This window comes from Patagioenas fasciata, chromosome 7, assembly GCF_037038585.1.
Source record: "Patagioenas fasciata isolate bPatFas1 chromosome 7, bPatFas1.hap1, whole genome shotgun sequence".
Lineage (NCBI taxonomy): Eukaryota > Metazoa > Chordata > Aves > Columbiformes > Columbidae > Patagioenas > Patagioenas fasciata.
Genome location: NC_092526.1, coordinates 31105253 through 31123064, shown reverse-complemented (window position 1 = coordinate 31123064; position 17812 = coordinate 31105253). Strand labels below are relative to the sequence as shown.

At 42.5% G+C, this 17812-nt stretch overlaps 1 protein-coding gene across 43 annotated transcripts in view; it reads right to left on the bottom strand.

Annotated features, from left to right (window-relative positions):
* Window positions 1-17812, bottom strand: part of MAP2 (microtubule associated protein 2) — a 225915-nt gene that overhangs the window by 154358 nt on the left and 53745 nt on the right. For 3 of the 43 annotated variants that reach the window (XM_071811216.1, XM_071811226.1, XM_071811222.1), the window contains one exon: window positions 12612-12721. The exons of 35 other annotated variants lie outside the window; for them this stretch is intronic. The gene's annotated coding sequence lies outside the window, so the exon portion shown is untranslated. Of the gene's footprint in view, window positions 1-12611; window positions 12722-14380; window positions 14453-17812 lie in introns of all 43 variants that reach the window. 5 more of the 43 variants (XM_071811218.1, XM_071811223.1, XM_071811219.1 and 2 more) reach the window with 3 other exon arrangements.

Sequence of the window (17812 nt, the reverse complement as noted above, 5' to 3'; positions counted from 1 at the left end):
TTCAGAGATGGTATTATGTGCTTTATGACGGTACATGCCTGAACTGGCTCTGTTCTACTGTTTTATGAACCACATAAAATTCATTGCTGTTCATTCTTCTACCACCATAAATTCTTGACAGAAACACAGCTTTGGTAACCAGTCATTTATGGATTGCTATTTCACATCTTGGTCTTACCTACCCATTTTCTGATAACCATGTCTGACAGAAATCACAGGCACAGGCTCTATCTGGAAGCAGGAATTGCTAGGTTTATAGGCATTACTGAACCAAATGAGAGTCCAGTGAATGGACCAAAGGAACATGATGTATCATAATATCTACCATGTCGCATGTATCTCCTCTGATTAGGAGAAAAATAAAAATTCAATCACAACACCTACCCAGTTCTTCAAGAAGGAATAGGGCAAGAGAAGCCACAAAAAGAGCAGCAGACAGGCACATACTGGCTGATGATACCAATAACCCTTCAAAGCGTATTGTCACAAACTGGTGTTGAGCCCACCAAATCACTCAGGAGCACTTGCTAAATAAATGGGAGCCATGTGGCCCCGTGATTCCCTTTGCTATCTCCCAAGAGCCCTGCGTAGGATTGTGAGAGGCCTGTGAGAAATTTACCTCTACAGTAGAGTCAGGTATGTCTAAATGTATAAACAAACCCTAAATATCTACAGGATTGTGGGCTGGTACAAAAGCCCTAATGCCCAAATCTGGGTATATTTGCTACATGGCGGAAGTGCTGTACTCACATTATAGAAAGACAAGTCTCAATGGCAGCCGGGCATTCATTCACTTACATGCCCAGCAAAGCTGGTAACAGGTTGCATGACAAGCAGCAGGACTGTCACCATATATGTCATGCCAAGATGGCACCAAATATTGCATTCCCTCCTGAATCAAACACAGTTCTGCCCTTTTCAACTCTTCCTTTTGCACCTCTCATTGTCCCTCTAAGCTGAAATATAAAAACTCCGGTTAGACAGAACCGCAGGGAAATGTAAGGATGCAAACATGTTATTCACAATCCAAAAAATCTGTCTTCTGAATTAGAAGCAGTCAAAGGCTGAATTCTCCAAGGCAACTTGCTCCAAGTACTTGATGCGGCCAAGGATAAAGCTGACAAGGCAGAAAAAAAGCTCAGATTTAAGTAATTCAACTGCTGAGCCACTGAACCGAATACAACTGTAGATAGGACTTCAGTACATTACAAGACATATTTTGGGTTTATTTGTGTATCAGCAGCATCTCCCTCCTCACCTGTGTCATGCAGCTCAGGTCAGCAGAGCTGTCAAAGCCAGTGCAGCCCCTCCATAAACAACACAGACTGATAGGCATTTCCCTGTGAGGATTATTTGGAGTTTGTTCCCTTTTGCTATCCAGTTTGCTACAGCAGTAAAAATAACTCTACTTCAATAAAGCAAGACCTATACAGAAAAACTAAATATACAGGAGTTAAGTTCAGACAATGCCAAAAAGAGATATGATAAAAGTATCATATCCAAACATTTACAAAATGGCTGTGCACGACAGAGGATGCATGCAGTGGATATGACAAACAGGTCTACAAAAGCGCTAAAAATCTAAGTATTGGAAGAGGTTTTCTATCAGTAAGGACAGTGAATCAAAGCAAAGCAGTACTAGCATCAGTGTGCACACTACATCCCCGAACTACAGCAAGGGAACTGGGGAACGAGCTCTGACTTCTGGCTAAGCAACTTCCTTCACCCATTCAAATGCTTTTATTTGCAGTTTTGACAGCTGCCAACACAGCTGCTTCTCCCCTCCATTATTGTGATTTTCAATTTAATACACCATCATTTCATCCTGCCACATTCCCTATGACCTAATATCCTGCTGCTAGGGGCAGCAAAGAGCCTTTCTGCTAGATTTTAAGCTTCCATTTTCTGTGATGTGCAATGCACCATGGGGTGCATATTGCTACACTGCAGAAGTTTTAATTCAGAAGCAATCCATGAACACCTTCTAGGCACTAGCTGGGTCATTTAGTGAGAAAAAGCAGCTAGAAAAGCATAAGAAAACCACTATATATTCCATAAAAAGACCAATCATTTCTTCAAGCAGTGGGGTGCTATAAGATGACAAATTCTTGCCCCCTTTGTGACCGTCTGTAGCAAAAGGGCCAGGGGCAGCTCTGTACCGATTTCACCCCAGCAGGCAGCAGCAGGGCTACACCAACACAGACCTGGCGAAGCACAGAGGCACTTTGGCGGGTGGGGAAGGGCCACCACGTTGCTCTCCCAGGGCTGTTCTGGGCTGCAAGATCCATAAGAGATCCCAGTCAGGGTCACACTAAACAGTGCTGTCTGTTCCCACACCCACAGCTCAGCCGCAGTGAGGCAGAGAAGTCCTTTAACACACGTGCTGTCTCATCCAATCCCTCTTCCAGCAAAGAGCTTAATGAGGGCTGTTTTCAAGCAAGGTTAGGAGGAAAACAATTATCTTTTTTATTTTTATGAACACAGAAAGTAATTGAGTGGAGTACAGAGGGGTAGGCAGGAGGGAAAAGTACACATGGCCTTTCTCCCCTGCTGCATATAGCTCTGAGCCTTAGAAGTACAGGGGTAAATACTTAAGTTCAAGGGATACACAGTATCTGAACTGGAAAAACATAAAAAGAAAGTGCAAGAATAAAAACATCCACAAAACTTTTCAACCTTTTTCCTCGATGGTTTAGGGGGCTTTATTTGGGCTTTGCTATTCCAGCCACCCAAATCAAAAAGAAATTGCAAGGAAACTGAAACTTTTTGTCCAATCACAGCATTTTTTTTTCCTGAAATGTCTCACATTGAACTAGTCAGGTCAACATGAAAAAACATCCTTGTAGGGAGTGTGAGTTAATTATTTGCTCAACAGGGAAGGATTTCATTTGCTTCCTTCTCATCAAGACTTTGGCACAGCTTACATGCCTCATCAGCAGTAACCAAAAACCCCAAACTTAAAACCACCAGGAAACTAGTTAACAGTAGCCAATTGCTCTGCAGAAGTCATCATCTCTTATAATATCCCATTCTGTATCATCTCTTTATAACTACAGCTTCTCCCATTCCTGTGCTCAGCCAGGACCATGCTTCCTTCCAGCACTGCTCTGTGGAGGTGCAGTCCTCTCCCCACGTTTTGCTCACTTGCTGCAAGGCCAGACCCAACACTGTGGTGCCCTGTGTCAAGCAGACAGCGCAGGAACAAGCTGATCCAGGTGTGGCCACCTAAAACCATCTACCTTGCAGGGCTGCTCCCCAGGAGCTCCTCCACAACAGTGGCTCCCTTCCCCACCTGCAACTGCCACAGCGGCATCTTTCTAAAACAGACTGTTTCAACACCAACTTGGTCTAATAAGCAGAAATCAAATGACACTACAGCTCTGCCCCACATGCTGCCATCCTACCCTGTGCCAAACATGAGCTGTGGCAGTATGCAGTGCTGCAGGTCTGCCCTCTCTGTGCTTTGCACATGCTATGATTTGTAAAGCTCCACCAGCAGGCACCACACTGAAAAACTCCTCTTAGTTCTTCTCTTTTCCCACATCTCAAGGGCTTCTTTCCATCTACACTTGCATTGCTGCTTCTGCACAACAGTATTCCACCTGAGCACTTTTGTGAGCAAGTTTATGGTAGGTTACACCTATTAAGCCAAAGATTATTACTGTTTATTTTGATTGCAACACTTTTTAGAAAATAGCTGAGAATGGAGCCACACTCTACCAGGTCATGTACAAACACACAGCAAGATTATATACATAGATGATGTACAGTATCAATGTTTCTGTGGAAAATGAGAACTAAAAGCATATTACAGATTGTTTAGCAACTCCAAGACCTCTTCTGTGGTGGGATAAAAATGCTACTTGGCATGAAGTTATATGCACTTATTTTCATCTGGTGGGAACTTGTGTGGCAGAAAATATTCCAGATCTTGAAAATATTGGTATTATTGAAAGAAAGATAAAGATCCATGTCCCAAAGAGTCACCATTATTAAATCATTAAAAATCTTGGTCATCATTAAATATCAAAGAAGAAAAAAAAAAAAAAAACAAAACACAAAAAACACATTCATTTATATGGTATAAATACTTGGTTTCTCTAGACAGACACTTACTTTAACTGTCTCAACTTCTGTTTAAAGCAGATTTTTCTCATTATTTTAGATTACTTAGGGTTAGAGGGCAAAATCCGAGACATGGCAGAGAGTGGGCATTCAATACCAGTATTTTGTTTGTTTGTTTGTTTCCAAAGAATCTCTCTTGTTTTAAATAGAAGTAAAACAAAGCACACAATTACACTAACACTTGTAAGTAACATTAAAAACAAGTACCTCAGTGTTTTTAACATCAGTTTGAAAATTGTTGTAAGATATGGATCATAAACATGATTTTGAAGGGAAAGATTTCCTTCCTATTTTAATTTTTTTTTTTTAATGTTTCTGGAAATGAAAACGACTGTTCACAGCCTTGAAAGTATAGATTATCTGGGGAATTCTGTCCTCTTTCCCACCTATACTGGTTTTATACTCAAGGCAGGTTTTAATACTAACTCATAAAATTATCCAAATTCTTCTTATATTATACTACACATACCAGGCCCTCAAAAAAAAACCCCAACACCAAACATAAAACAAACAAACAACACCCAGAAATCATGCCTTTTAGTGATTTTTCCTCCAATAGTAAAATATGCAAGAGCTTAATAGTAATAACATCTTTTCTTTCACACAATTCTTGTAGCTCCTGAGCACTGCATGAGGGCTCCTTCATCCTCACTTCAGTGGAAGTTCCTACAGCATCCTTTGGGATGAAGTCCTTAAACACCGAGTTCACAAAACATTTAAGCATCTGTATAACTTTAGGCAATCCATCCTCACTTAGCAAAGCACTTAAGCACTTAGAGTAAATCATGTGCTTGGTGGCTTCACTAACTTCAGGCTTTAACGTTGCAGGACTACCCAGCTTCCATAGTGCAACTGAAATACAGATCAACAGCTTCAGAAGTCACGGACCCAGGCTGGCTTTGCATTTTGAAGACAGTGTGGCTAACAGATACAGTATGTATACCATAAGCCTATTATGTGCAGTACATAAAGAGCTCTGATTGTGATAAGATGCTGGCAGGTGTCATTAACTTGCTGTTAAAGTGTTTTAAGTGACAATAAACCTTTGGAAACCAGCAGTAAATAAAAGTACTCTTCAGGATGAGGGCAGGTCTGAGCACGATGGATGAAGCAGAAGGTTCACTACTATGTACCTGAATCTCTGCAAAGACTAATGTGTCTTTGCATCTGCTGTGCTTTTCAATTACAGATTAATCCTGGTTTTGCTTGAGTTTCTCAGCTGTTGTCACTATGGCAACACATCTAAAACTGCCAGATATAATACTTCACCTTCTCCCTTCCCTTGGTCAACTTGGAATGGATTCGGAGCTGTTTAATTGGCTTTTATTTAGACATCTCTCTTGCACACACATCTCCAAACACTGAGGTACTGCTACAAGTGCTCCAAACAGCAAGGCTCTGTAGTTTGCTCTCTGTAGGTCCCAAGGTTAATGGTTTACATGACTTATTTCTGGCCTTAATTTCTGCATGCAATTTGAGCTGTGTGTCAACTACTTAAGAGTTTTCACTGTGAGCCCACCTGAGTCACTGGCAGGCTTGGTGCTGATTTAGTTACTGTTGTTCCCATTCATTAATCACCAAACAAAACAATCCTTAATTTAAAAAAAAAGAGAAAAAAAGGCTCTGAACTCCCAGGCAGTCTTTGCCATATTGACCCTTTATCGCCAAGATTTGGAGGCTGCAATAGAGTCCTAAATGATGAAGACTTGACTTTATCAGTTATAAGACTTTTTCTTCCCCTAGATGAGCAATGGTTAAATCTGTCCTTATTAACCTACAAAGGCTGTTGACAGCAGAGCAAGATGTTTGTCTTTTAGAGCCACCCAGTTTTTGTGCACACAGAAGAAAAAGCTAACTAGGACACAACATAGCACTGGCTGAAGAGAAAACTGAGCCAGCAAGATGTGCAGGCAGGACCAAGCTGTCCTCAGAAAACCCCAGAGGAACAGAAGACACTAAGCACATGGCTACACCATCAGTTAAGAGCCTGCTGTCAGATCAGACTCACCCACCATCCATATTGTAAATCCCTGGCTCATGCTAAGAGGATGCTTCAACCCAACTCTCTGGACAAAGGGATTAGTCATATTCAGCATCTCAACACAGGCCCAGACTATTAATGTGATCTGGACAGCTTTGGCATGGGAGAGGCAAAGCAAGCTACTGACAGCCCACCAGCAGACTGGAGAAGATGGCTCCACCTAAACACACTTCAGATGCTTTGATCCAGATACAAAGCCAGGCTCTGGCCAGCTACTGAGGCCTGATGTGCTGGAGCCTGTTTCTTGTTTCACATTGCACAAACACCCAAAGCTAAGAGAGGTGCAAGAACTACCATCAGAAGGCCAGTTTCCTAGACCACCATGATGAAACATCAACATCTGTGATCAGGCCCCAGCAGAGGGAAGGAGGAATTTGAGATGAGGTAACTCACCAACTGGAAACCTCCCAATGAGACACACAGTCAGAAAACTAAGGAGAGCACAAAGCAAACTATTTTATAAAAAGCTAGAATTCCTGTGCATTCCTGTTACAGAATCACAGACTAGTTGAGGTTGGCAAGGACCTCTGGAGATGGTCTAGTCCCACCTGCCCTGCACAAACAGGGCTGCATTTGTTCACATCAGCAACTATTTGTCCAGAAGTACCACACTTAAAATAAAACTTTGGTCTAAGTTAATTAGACATGCAATTAATAAAAATCAGTCCTGCATATTAATTGGTCAGGCCAGTGGATGTTAGTCCTTTTCCACGTGAAAACACTGATTTTCACCTTCATTATGAATGGTATCACAAGCCCCTGGCTACTCACAGCCCTTAGCTAAACTTGCACCATGACTTGAACTTGATATAAGAGACAGTACTTTGATGCATTCCTCAGGAGTACCCTGAAAGCATTTTCTGCTCCACTATGAGCAACTGAGTCAGCACACACTGGGTGTGAACTTGTATTGCTCTTTACTCCCTGTTCATTTATATAGGCGTAAGCCAGGAACAACTCCACTGCTGTCAACTGTATTACATCAAACTAAGTGCACGCAGCCTTTTAAATGGAAGATGCAGTACCATGCTTTATAGCTTGCATAAAACAATGCATGTTAATACAGGCTCACAAAAACACAAGTGTTTTACGTGTTATTTGTTAAAACATGCTTGCTGTCCCAATTCAAAAGCTACACAAAAAGGGGATAAAAGTCTTCCATACAAATGCAAACCTACCTGCTTTCTGAAGTCCTACTAAAGCTTACACTAATACACACAGCTGCCATCTTAATGGAATCAGGAGAAAAACAAACTGAAAGAAAAAAAAAATGGAAAAGGATGCAAGACAGAAGTCTGAGATGCATAGCAGTTAAGAAAATAAAAAACACACATCCAGTGTTGTAATTTTTAGAAATCCAGGGATTAGTTCTCAGTTCAGCTTCATGCCTGGGCAGTCCAATGGGAGTACAGAGCACCTGCTTCAGCAGAAAAGTCTCCAGCAAAAAGATTGCCAGAAAAGCTACCCCTTTGCCAACTGCCCCATGCACACTGGGAAAGGAGGGCTCTGCCTTGCACCCTTGCTGAGAATCTTGGCTCCTCACACAGGTCTCATCACTGCATTCCTTGCTGTGAGACCTGCATCAAGCTGGAGGGGCCCCATGCTAACACTTGATGAACCTGTCTCAAAGAGGCTTTCCCCTCTCTCCTACCTGGGAAGTGCCCTAAATCCTTTCTTGCCTTGGCAACTTGAAGGGTAGAAATGAAAGGCTGGACTCAGTGCTGTTAAACTGTAAGGGCAGCTGCCTAAAGGCCAGAAACTGGGTAGATAAAACAACCCATTTGGGTGAATTCTTGTGGCAGCACTTGGAGAATGGTTTTCTACTTTTGAAAGGCATCAGAAGCTTTGGAGAAATCAACCACTCAAGGCCCTTGATGTTTCCCCCTTAGCTGAACCAGTGCTAGGAGAGCCCTCAAAGTATTGGCACAAACTGGGTTCCACTCACAGAAGCACAAAACCTCTTTACCTTTGCTGATAATTCTCCAACTCTTGAAGAATCTGCCCCAACTGTCTGGTCCACACCTGCATCCATAGATGGATCCCATATGCTTCACCTAGAGCACTCATTTCCCTGTCTTATGAATAACATTTAAAACCAGAGCGGGGAGGGAGGACAGAATTCTACAGCTTGAATCAGTCTAAAAATCAAACAAGAAATCTTGGTGTTTACAAAGATGGGGATAATAGAAAGCAGTTTAGTTTTGCTAAAGAAAACAAACATGTTCAGATGAACGTGCACATACACCAAGCCTGTACCACCTGAAGCTTCATGTGTTTGAGCTGCACTTGGGAAGGAATTTTCTTTTTCATCTGGTGTGGTGTTAAACAGCTGTAGAGATCATCCTCTGGTAGTATAAGCACACTTTTTCTTTAGAGAGATGTAATCTGGGTTACATGAGGGGGATTCTAAAAAAAAATAAATATACAGTGTCCTTCCTATGCTTTCAGTGCACCATGTGGATGATATTTGGGATGTAGACATTGCCAGACTGGAATGGACCAGTGTTTCCTCCAAGCTTTTATCCCACCTCCAGATGAAGTAGACTGCAGACATTGTGGGACATTATCCCCATTTAAAATTTTTTTGCATATTTTGTTCCATTCACTCTGCAGGTTCATTGACCATGAGGTTGATGTTCTCAGGACAGGAGTGGAGTTCAGTAGCACTCCTCCTGCACAACCAGAAACCCAGCGCAGAAGGACATTTAAGCACACAGACTACGAACAGCAACATTCACACCTAAGAGTTCTGGCCACAGCCTAGAAAAATAGGTCTTATGAAGGAATATAGCTTTAAACATATACATAATACCCTAGAGACTATGGGCTTGAAAATTTAGCCTGTACTTGATTATTTTACTGGAGGGAGGAATATTATGATTTCCTAAAGTGATGGGAAATAGCAGCATTCCGAGGCAACTTATATTTACTTTATTATTTAATGTTCACATTCCTCAGTTTGGCACTTCAAGAATAAATGCCTTTAAACAGTACACCTGCAGCACTAGCTATACAATTGATTCAACATTTTCCAGTCACCCATGGTTATTTAAGTGCAAAATGAAATCAGAATAAAAACACAATAGAAGTAAACACTTTTGGAGTTTAGAAGTAACAAAGAGACCCTCCTGTTCTTTCGGATATATTCCACTCATTCTGAAGTATTTGTTGCTAGAGTGAAAGTGAATGAGGCCCTCCAGCCCAAAGGTAGTTTACAAAATAGATAAATAGATCATGAAGAAAAAAAAAAAAGTTATTCAGAACAGAAGTGTCATCCTGCCAATAATTATTGTTTCTCTATGATTTCTATGATTCTATTTGATAGAATGTCCTGAGTTGGAAGGGACCCAAAAGGATCATTGAGTCCAACTCCTGTCCCTGCACAGGACAACCCCACAGTGCACACCATGTGTCTGAGGGTGTCGTCCAGTCTCCTCTTGAACACTGTCGGGCTTGGGGCCATGACACCTCCCTGGGGAGCCTGCTCCAGTGTCCAGCACCCTCTGGGTGAAGAACCTTTTCCTAATGTCCAACCTGAACCTCCCCTGGCACATCTTCCTGCCATTCCCTCGGCTTCTGTCATTGATCACTAAAGAAAATAGTTTGGTGCCTGCTCCTCCTCCTCTTGTGAGGAAGCTGTAGACCATGATGAGGTCTCCCCTCAGCCTCCTCTTCTCCAAGCTGAACAAACCAAGTGACTTCAGCCGCTCCTCATACAGCTTCCCCTCCAAACCCTTCACCAACTTTGTAGCCCTCTTCTGGACACTCTCCAGTAGCTTAGTATCTTTTTTTATCCTGTGGCACCCAGGCCTGCACACAGTGCTCCAGGTGAGGCCGCACCAGTGCAGAGCAGAGCGGGACAGTCACCTCCCTGCCCGGCTGGCAATGCTGTGCTGGGTGCACCCAGGACACAGTTGCCCTCTTGGCTGCCAGGGCACACTGTTGGCTCATGTTCAACTTGCTGTCAACCAGAACACCCAGATCCTTCTCCACAGAACTGCTTTCCAGCATCTCGTCCCAAAGTCTGTATGTACAGCCAGGGTTGCCGTGTCCCAGGTGCAAAATTCAGCACTTGTTCTTGTTGAATTTCATGAGGTTGGTGATTGCCGAGTTCCCCAATTTGTCCAGATCCCTCTGCAGGGCCTCTCTGCCCTCCAGAGTGTCAACAGCTCCACCCAATTTTGTGTCATCAGCAAAGTTACTAAGCAATCCCTCAAGTCCGGAGTCTAAGTCAATAACAAAGACATTGAAAATCGCTGGCCCTAAGATGGATCCCTGCAGAAACCCGCTAGTGACTGGTCACCAGCCTGACATAGCCCCATTTACTAGAACCCTTTGGACCCAGCCTGTCACCCAGTTGTTTACCCACTGCATTGTGTGTTTACCCAGCTGTATGCTGGACATCTTGTCCAAGAAATAGTTTCCATTAGTGAGAATAATTCACAGCAAACACCACTGCAAACCTTCCTATCCCCAACAGTATTTAGTCAAAGTGATGTTACAACTCTCAGGAATAACATGCAATAACGATATGATTTCCTGCAATAAAACGTCATCCTTGAACCCAATGCTATTGCTGTGAAGGCTGCAGCTGTGCCTAATGGAGACCAGAAATGCTTCCCTCACCACTACAGAGATGCTTCAAAGCAATGGTAGCACCTTGTCAAGAGGGCAGAAATCACACCTCAGATCTGCCACTCTGATGATTTGTTGTCTTTGTGCCACAAAGATTTTGACAACATTTTGTGTGAAAAAGGGCTATTTCAGCACATGCTTTTCTGAGTATAATTTATTTCTTCAAAATACGTGGAAGCATTTGTTCACTGAAATCTAATAAGTGTCTTAGTGGTTTGAAGGACAAATATCCAGAAACCACAGGAAAAAACTGAAGGCAATTTGACAAATGCTTCCCCAAGATCAGAGGACCAGATGTGCTCATCCTAGAGCAGTCACGTTAATAAACATTTAAAACATAATCAACAACCATTCAAGACACAAATGTAACAGAAGGAAAATTCAACTATTGCTAGGTATCACTTTTACAAACTGTGCTTCAGACACCAAATGACTCCTGGGGCTAAGTTCTCAGCATCTTTTGTCAACTGTTACTATCTAGAAGAAAGCAGGAATGTCCATCTTCCTAATTAAATATGTAATTAGTCTACTGTGGGCACAAACGAGGACAAGTGTTTGCAACCACCAAAATACACATCTACTGTCCCTTACTTAGGAAAACTGCCCTTTGCTTTGTGTGTACACTGCATTCTTCTAGCATTTAGTCTGCAGAACGTGCAGCTTTCTTGATCAGGTCCAAAGATAGGATTTGCAAAGTGGAGGGCATGAATGCTCCAAAGCTGATAGTATCGCCTGTGAAACAGTAACTGTCACAGCATTACCTTTTTTCCTCCTCCTGTATTTCTAGGAATCTGGCTATCAGAATGCCTTTCAAGCACAATTTCTAACATCATAAAGTCATATTTACAACCTACTCCCCTGCATGACATTAACTGTTTGTTGAAAGGTTCCTAGATTCCTAAAGCCTTGCAAAAAAGTTCAGACTGAGATCAGTTTTAAATGCACAACACGCCCCGTATCACGACATTTCTATAACTGCAGCCAAGATTACCATCTATTTTAATGGAAAGTGACTGTTCTAAATGACTCCCCTCTCACATGTCTACGCTCCTCCGCTCCTACTTGGATCTCCTTTCATTTCCTCATCCTGCCCATACATTCAGACCTCCTTCACTGACACCAGGCTTCAGGTTGCTGGATTCCTCTCACAGTCTCAGGGTCAGCTTCCCCAGCTTTATTCATCAGAGCCAGGTGAGTATCAGGCCTGCTACTGCAACTACTTGCATGCTCATAGATCCTTATGCATGAGTAACACGCTACACCAATATAAGTGTTTGCAGTATCAGGAACAAAACAATCTTGAGTGCAGTAACACAAATATTGGACCTGGCTTTAGCTTGGCAACAATAACCAGCACAGCCAAGCCTTCACTCTTACCTGCTCCCATCAGCTAATGCTGACTTCATAGTGTGGCTCAAATGCGATCAGGATAAACTTTATGGCTATTGTCACCACGTTTTAAAACTGTAACCTGGCTGGGTGTGAGAACCATTACAATAACAGATTGCCAAATATAAACATCCACTTTTTATAAAACTTAAAAAAAGCAAACAAACAAACAACAACAACAAAAACCAAACACACACACAAAAAATCCTGGGTTGTGGGGGAGAGAAGAAACAAGCAATAAAAATAGAATTGGCTGGAAACCAGAGACCACAGAAAGAACTGACTTACAGGAAATTGCCCTCATCAGTTACTAGATGGGAAATTTTTTCCCATGTATTACATGGATCATGCAGACATAGAATGGTTTTACACACACATGAAAAAGCTTATTGTCACAGGACAACCTAGCTTGCAGACCTACATGTTTGGGGAGAAAAGGAACAGAGAGGCTGTTCCTTTTCAGTCCATACCAGCAAAGCAGAAAGGATCCCAGAAGATGCTCTAGCCACAGCAAGTTTCAGTTACTGAGTTCTAAAATAAAAACATTAAAACATTTCAGCCATAATAATGCTTCAAAACACAGTCAACAAAACAGTAACAGATATATCGTGAAACAGAGGCACAGGGCCCCTGAATACAGTGGCTCTGCTCGTATGAGGGAGCATTATTCATAGTAATACTGTCTCATTTGTTCAGGTCTTTACATGCTGTTTCATTGCAGAAGTATTACACCTATTTTCACTGTGCAACTCTAATTGAGCTTAATAGCATATTACTTAACCAGGTCTACAGCTACAGGCAAAGCTTACCTATTGCCTTTTAATACAAAAATGCTACATTTCCTAACCTGCCAATACGAGTGATTTTGTCCCAGAATGAGCAAATGTTTGCATAAATGGGGCTGCTGTTGCATGACGGGGTCTAAGCCATGAATGAAAAAATAACTAAACCTCCTCCCAAACAGACAGCTTTTGTGATGTGCAATCATAATCACAATTTGGCTCTATCGCCTGGCTACGACTTCAAGCAGCTTTTACCAGTTACTCCTCAGTGCTCAGCAGGCAGTAAACTGTAGGCTTCTATCAAAAAAATGCCAAACTATTCACTGACAATTTGTTACTGTTTATGAAACCAGTTCTCAGAACAGCAACATGGCTAATATACGTGTAACAGCATCACGCTTGCTCCACAGTTCTGCAGCATGGTTACAAGTATGATTAGTCCTATTTTTATATTGCTTGAGGTCACTCAAAGTCAGTAGCAGAGCTGGGTTTTGAGCACAGACGGCCTGAACACCACCCTCCCTTTCTTTTGGCCACAGGACCAATGCGCACGGAGATACCATACTGTGCTCTGCTCTGTATCAGTGTGCAAAGCCAGTTGTGGTCACTGGGAGAATCCTTCTACATACACAGCAAAGTTTGGATCAATTCTGGTATCACACTAATAAAGAACAAGAAAATCTAGGACTGTTTTCCATCACTTGTTGAGGTTCCATCACTTCAGGGATCCATTTTTTAGGTTGGTTCTACTATCTCCATTATATGGTTCAAAATTATCATTCCTAGAAGAGACGTTCACCAGTCTGAACTAGGTAACTCACCCACCCCCAGTATCTTTTTTCTGTACTTCTGAGGACCATGTTCTGCCTCTCATACTCATACACACTAGCACCTTGCCCAAATGCTTCCATTGCTGCACCGCAAGTCTAGCAGGGTTTGGCTCTTGTGCCACCAGCAGAACCATGAAGGACCAGTAACAGTGCCAAATTACAGAAGGTGGCTGGGCTGCAGCCACAGATACGAAGGCCAAAACTCAGATCACACAAAAGGATTGGTCTGGGCAAGAAGTTACATGAAACTGCAAAATGTAGACATGTAACACGTAAAACATCTGGTCTAGGAAGTCTAGATAAGTTGTCCCTACCCAAATGCACAGGCCAGGTGTAGCATTACTGTTACCTTCCAGTACTCACTCCCAGAATTACATAATGGTCAAAAGTTACAGTACTTCAGAAGTTAGGTTTTAAAGCCACTGTTATGCCTGTTTTAGATCCTTTGTAATACAGTCATGCACCAACTGCTCCTATATTTCTCTGACAAGTATCTTTTTCCATTTGTATTTTAAAAGAAAAACATTTCACAGAAGTATCTCATAATACCTAGAACTGTGTTTTTCCCCAATACTTGCCGTGATATTGAAAGCTCAGGAGAAATACTCAGGTCATAATCATGTTTGTTAATGGAAATCTATCTTCAGCACCTAGCAAACAGAAAACAGGATCTGAAAGTTACTTTTACTAAAAGACATTTTAAAGTTCTAGTTGTTCAAGGCAAAGTCTCTCCCTTTATTCTCCATTTAAAACCTGAAACCAGTATCATTCCCACATACATGAAGACATGCTTTTATAAAAGGTGGGGCTGAACATAGTGCCTCTAGCTACAGAAGAGCCTTTAAAATGACTTCGCATGCTGCCCATCAGGAGACAGGTTGGAGGCTCTTCCCAGACCCTTGCAAAGCGACCATTTGCTACACTCCCTCTCACTCCAAGGGGCAATTTATCTTTACTCTGTATCATACATGGCTATAGAGACACTACGAGGTACTGTGAAATATGAAAACTGTTAAAAACAAAGGTCATGTCAGAGCCCTGAAGTCTGTCACCTGTTCTTTACCTGCAGGCCAGGCTGCACTAACTTTATCACGGCAAATTCCCCATAAATTCAAACAAGCACATAAGGAACAGCCAGGCACTGCCACTCCTGTTCTCCTTGTCAAGGACAACGCCAGCATATGTCACCTCTGGAATCACATCTACTGGGAGCTGTGGTGCAGCCCTTGTCCTGTCCTACAGCACGGCTCATTTACCTGGCTCTGAGCACAGACCTACTGGCCATTTTTATTTCCTAGCTGCTGCACTCCCTGCAGCTTGCACTATCCCCAATCTAACCACATGACGGTCAACAGTCACAGCCTGTGCTCTGCACTCAGGCAAAATTTTCATTTGCACTGCTTGATTTGGCATAATTTTCCTAGATTGTGTTATTCCTGCCTGAATAAACTATTTGCTCATCTCTGTATAACTTTTTCTTTTTTTTTTTTTTTAAGTTCTTCACTCTATATACTGTCTTTTCCACTCCATCTCCTCAGCACCCAGGAAGCCGACAGACACCTCAGTAGCTAACATGCTACAGAGATATGAGCATCCCTTCTATTTACCAGTTTGTTTCATAGCAGAAAGCTACAATAATCTCTGCTCTGCCCTGAGGAGCAGAAGAAAGGTCAAGCCTTCTACTCTTTTCCTGTTGATAATCCAAGCAATCTTTCCTGTTCAGTTTGCAATCAGCACTCAAAAGTCCTGCAGTTTAAAAGCATGTCCTAGCACAAAACAGCACAATCGCAGTACATGAGACTGAGATGAGACACACAATCACAGGAGCTCTGTGGAGAGAAACAGTGCCCCATAAAATACACACACTGGTCTCTGCAATGGGGGATGCATGCAGGGGCAAGCATAGCATCCATCTCCCAACAACTCACCAATACACCCATCCACTGGTCACCTACAGCACACTTTCTAATCAAATGGAGATCAGAAAACATATTCAGATGAGGGTAAGATTTAAACAGGAGAATCAAAGACAGTCTTAAATCAAAGTGGTAAATATGACAGTTCCCATGCAAAGAGCCTACTGATGTATGTATTGAGACACTGACTTCATGTAACCCTACAAAACTAGGTAGCATATTTGCAGAGAAAAATCAACTGGAGCTGAAGAAAGTAGCCTTTCTAGAAATGCAATCACTGACATTTTACAAGCTGCTTCTCAGGAACATGGATTTATTTCACAGTAAAAATATTTTGCTCAATCTGCCTGGAGAACAGGCCGAGAGCAATCTGAGCAGACCAGGTGTCAAGCCCTTTCATTAGCACAGCAGCATCACCTTTGCTTATCCCCTGCTCAGAGGGGTCTATTTTCAGACTCCTAAGGCAGATGACAGCCTCCCAAGATCTGTTGCAAAAAGTTGATATGCAAAACACACTGTAGGCTAACATCTCCTGAGAACCTCTTAATTATATCTGCACCTACAAATGCAAAACTCAGATTTTCACCTCGATTCCCCATGTCTTCTGATTCTAAACGTGTCACTGCTGAAAAAAAAAACAAACAAAAACAACTGAATCCCAACTTCCAACTGCCATCTAAAGCTAATTAGGAAGCTAACACTGCTTCCTGATTGAGGCAGACGCAGCTTAGAGGCAGGGCACGGACTACTCCGCACCACTACAGAGAGGGATGTGCTGACCACCCCTTAGCCTTAGAGCAGGGGTTCAGCTACACTGACCAGGCTGGTAGGCTGAGTCACATTGCCCTGTTGAGTAGAAGGTTCTGCAAAATGCAGAACCCTGCTCCAGTTCCAAAGGCTCCACAGGGCTCTGCGCAAGGGGGAAACACAGGATTTGTAGGCAGGCCAGCAATATTTCCAGACCTGTAGGGCTCAGCTTTGGGTTTTTTTTCTGCTTAAATACTTTAAAACCATGGTTAAAACAGAAAAATACCTCACTGCTTTTTCAAAACTCAGTCACTTTACTTTGTCTAAATGTCCCTCTGCTGTTGTTTTGGGTTTTTTTTCCTCTCCCTCCCCCCCCCTTTCAAGGGCAAGTTTCATCCACAAAGTCATGCTGTTTAAAAATTCCCCAAACCCACAAATCACAGTTGCTGTGCCCAGGCACATGATTCATAACCACAATAAAGTTGTCTGAGGCTTGCCTACTCTCTTCTGCAATGACACTAATTCTAAAGATTAAAAATTAGATGCAGATTGCTCCTTCTGCAAATATACTCTGTAACCTTCACGAGAGCTGGGTAACCTTCAGCCTCAGCTCCGTTCCTCACCTGCAAAACATGTACCACACAGGCATCTCCTATGGCTCTCTTCCCTCTGTAACTAACCTGAAGTACAGCTAAATACAAACCTCATACATTCTCAAATAAGAGCTCTAAGATCCCACATCTTTGTAGCATCAGCAGCACCAGATACAAGGAGGATAAAACAGCTTCTGGAAACACGGTACAGAACAGGAGCCTTCTTAAGGCAGCCCTTAACCTGTTGCTTATGGGCACATACTCATTCAGGTTGCCTGGCACGAAAGAAGCACTGCAAAATCCTACAACAGGGCTGGTCACAATGAGGTGGTGACACGACTGCCTGACATGCTTCAGCTAAAGCAGCAGACAGCATGACGTTCAGACTTGAATACGACCAAAGAGACCACAGTTGATGCAGTGTTTTTTAAATTATGTCAGTGGCCAGTGTCTATGATCCATTGAACAAATACTGCTCCCAAAATACAGCGCGTGCATCTTCAAAATTCATCATTTCAACTGGGAACACAGGAGACACTTCCATACACAACAGCAGCTTTCCCCTTGCCAGTCAGAGCTTTCATTTTTTTCACAGCCCGCAAGGACTCAATGAAGAAGAGTGGGTGAAGTCAGCATGAAGGAAACAGACATCCTGCTCCTGACTTCCATCTAAAAAATATCAGAGCTTGCCCTTACCCCAAATGAACTTACTGAGCATGCAGCTTGACCATGCAACATGCAGGGTCTAAACAGT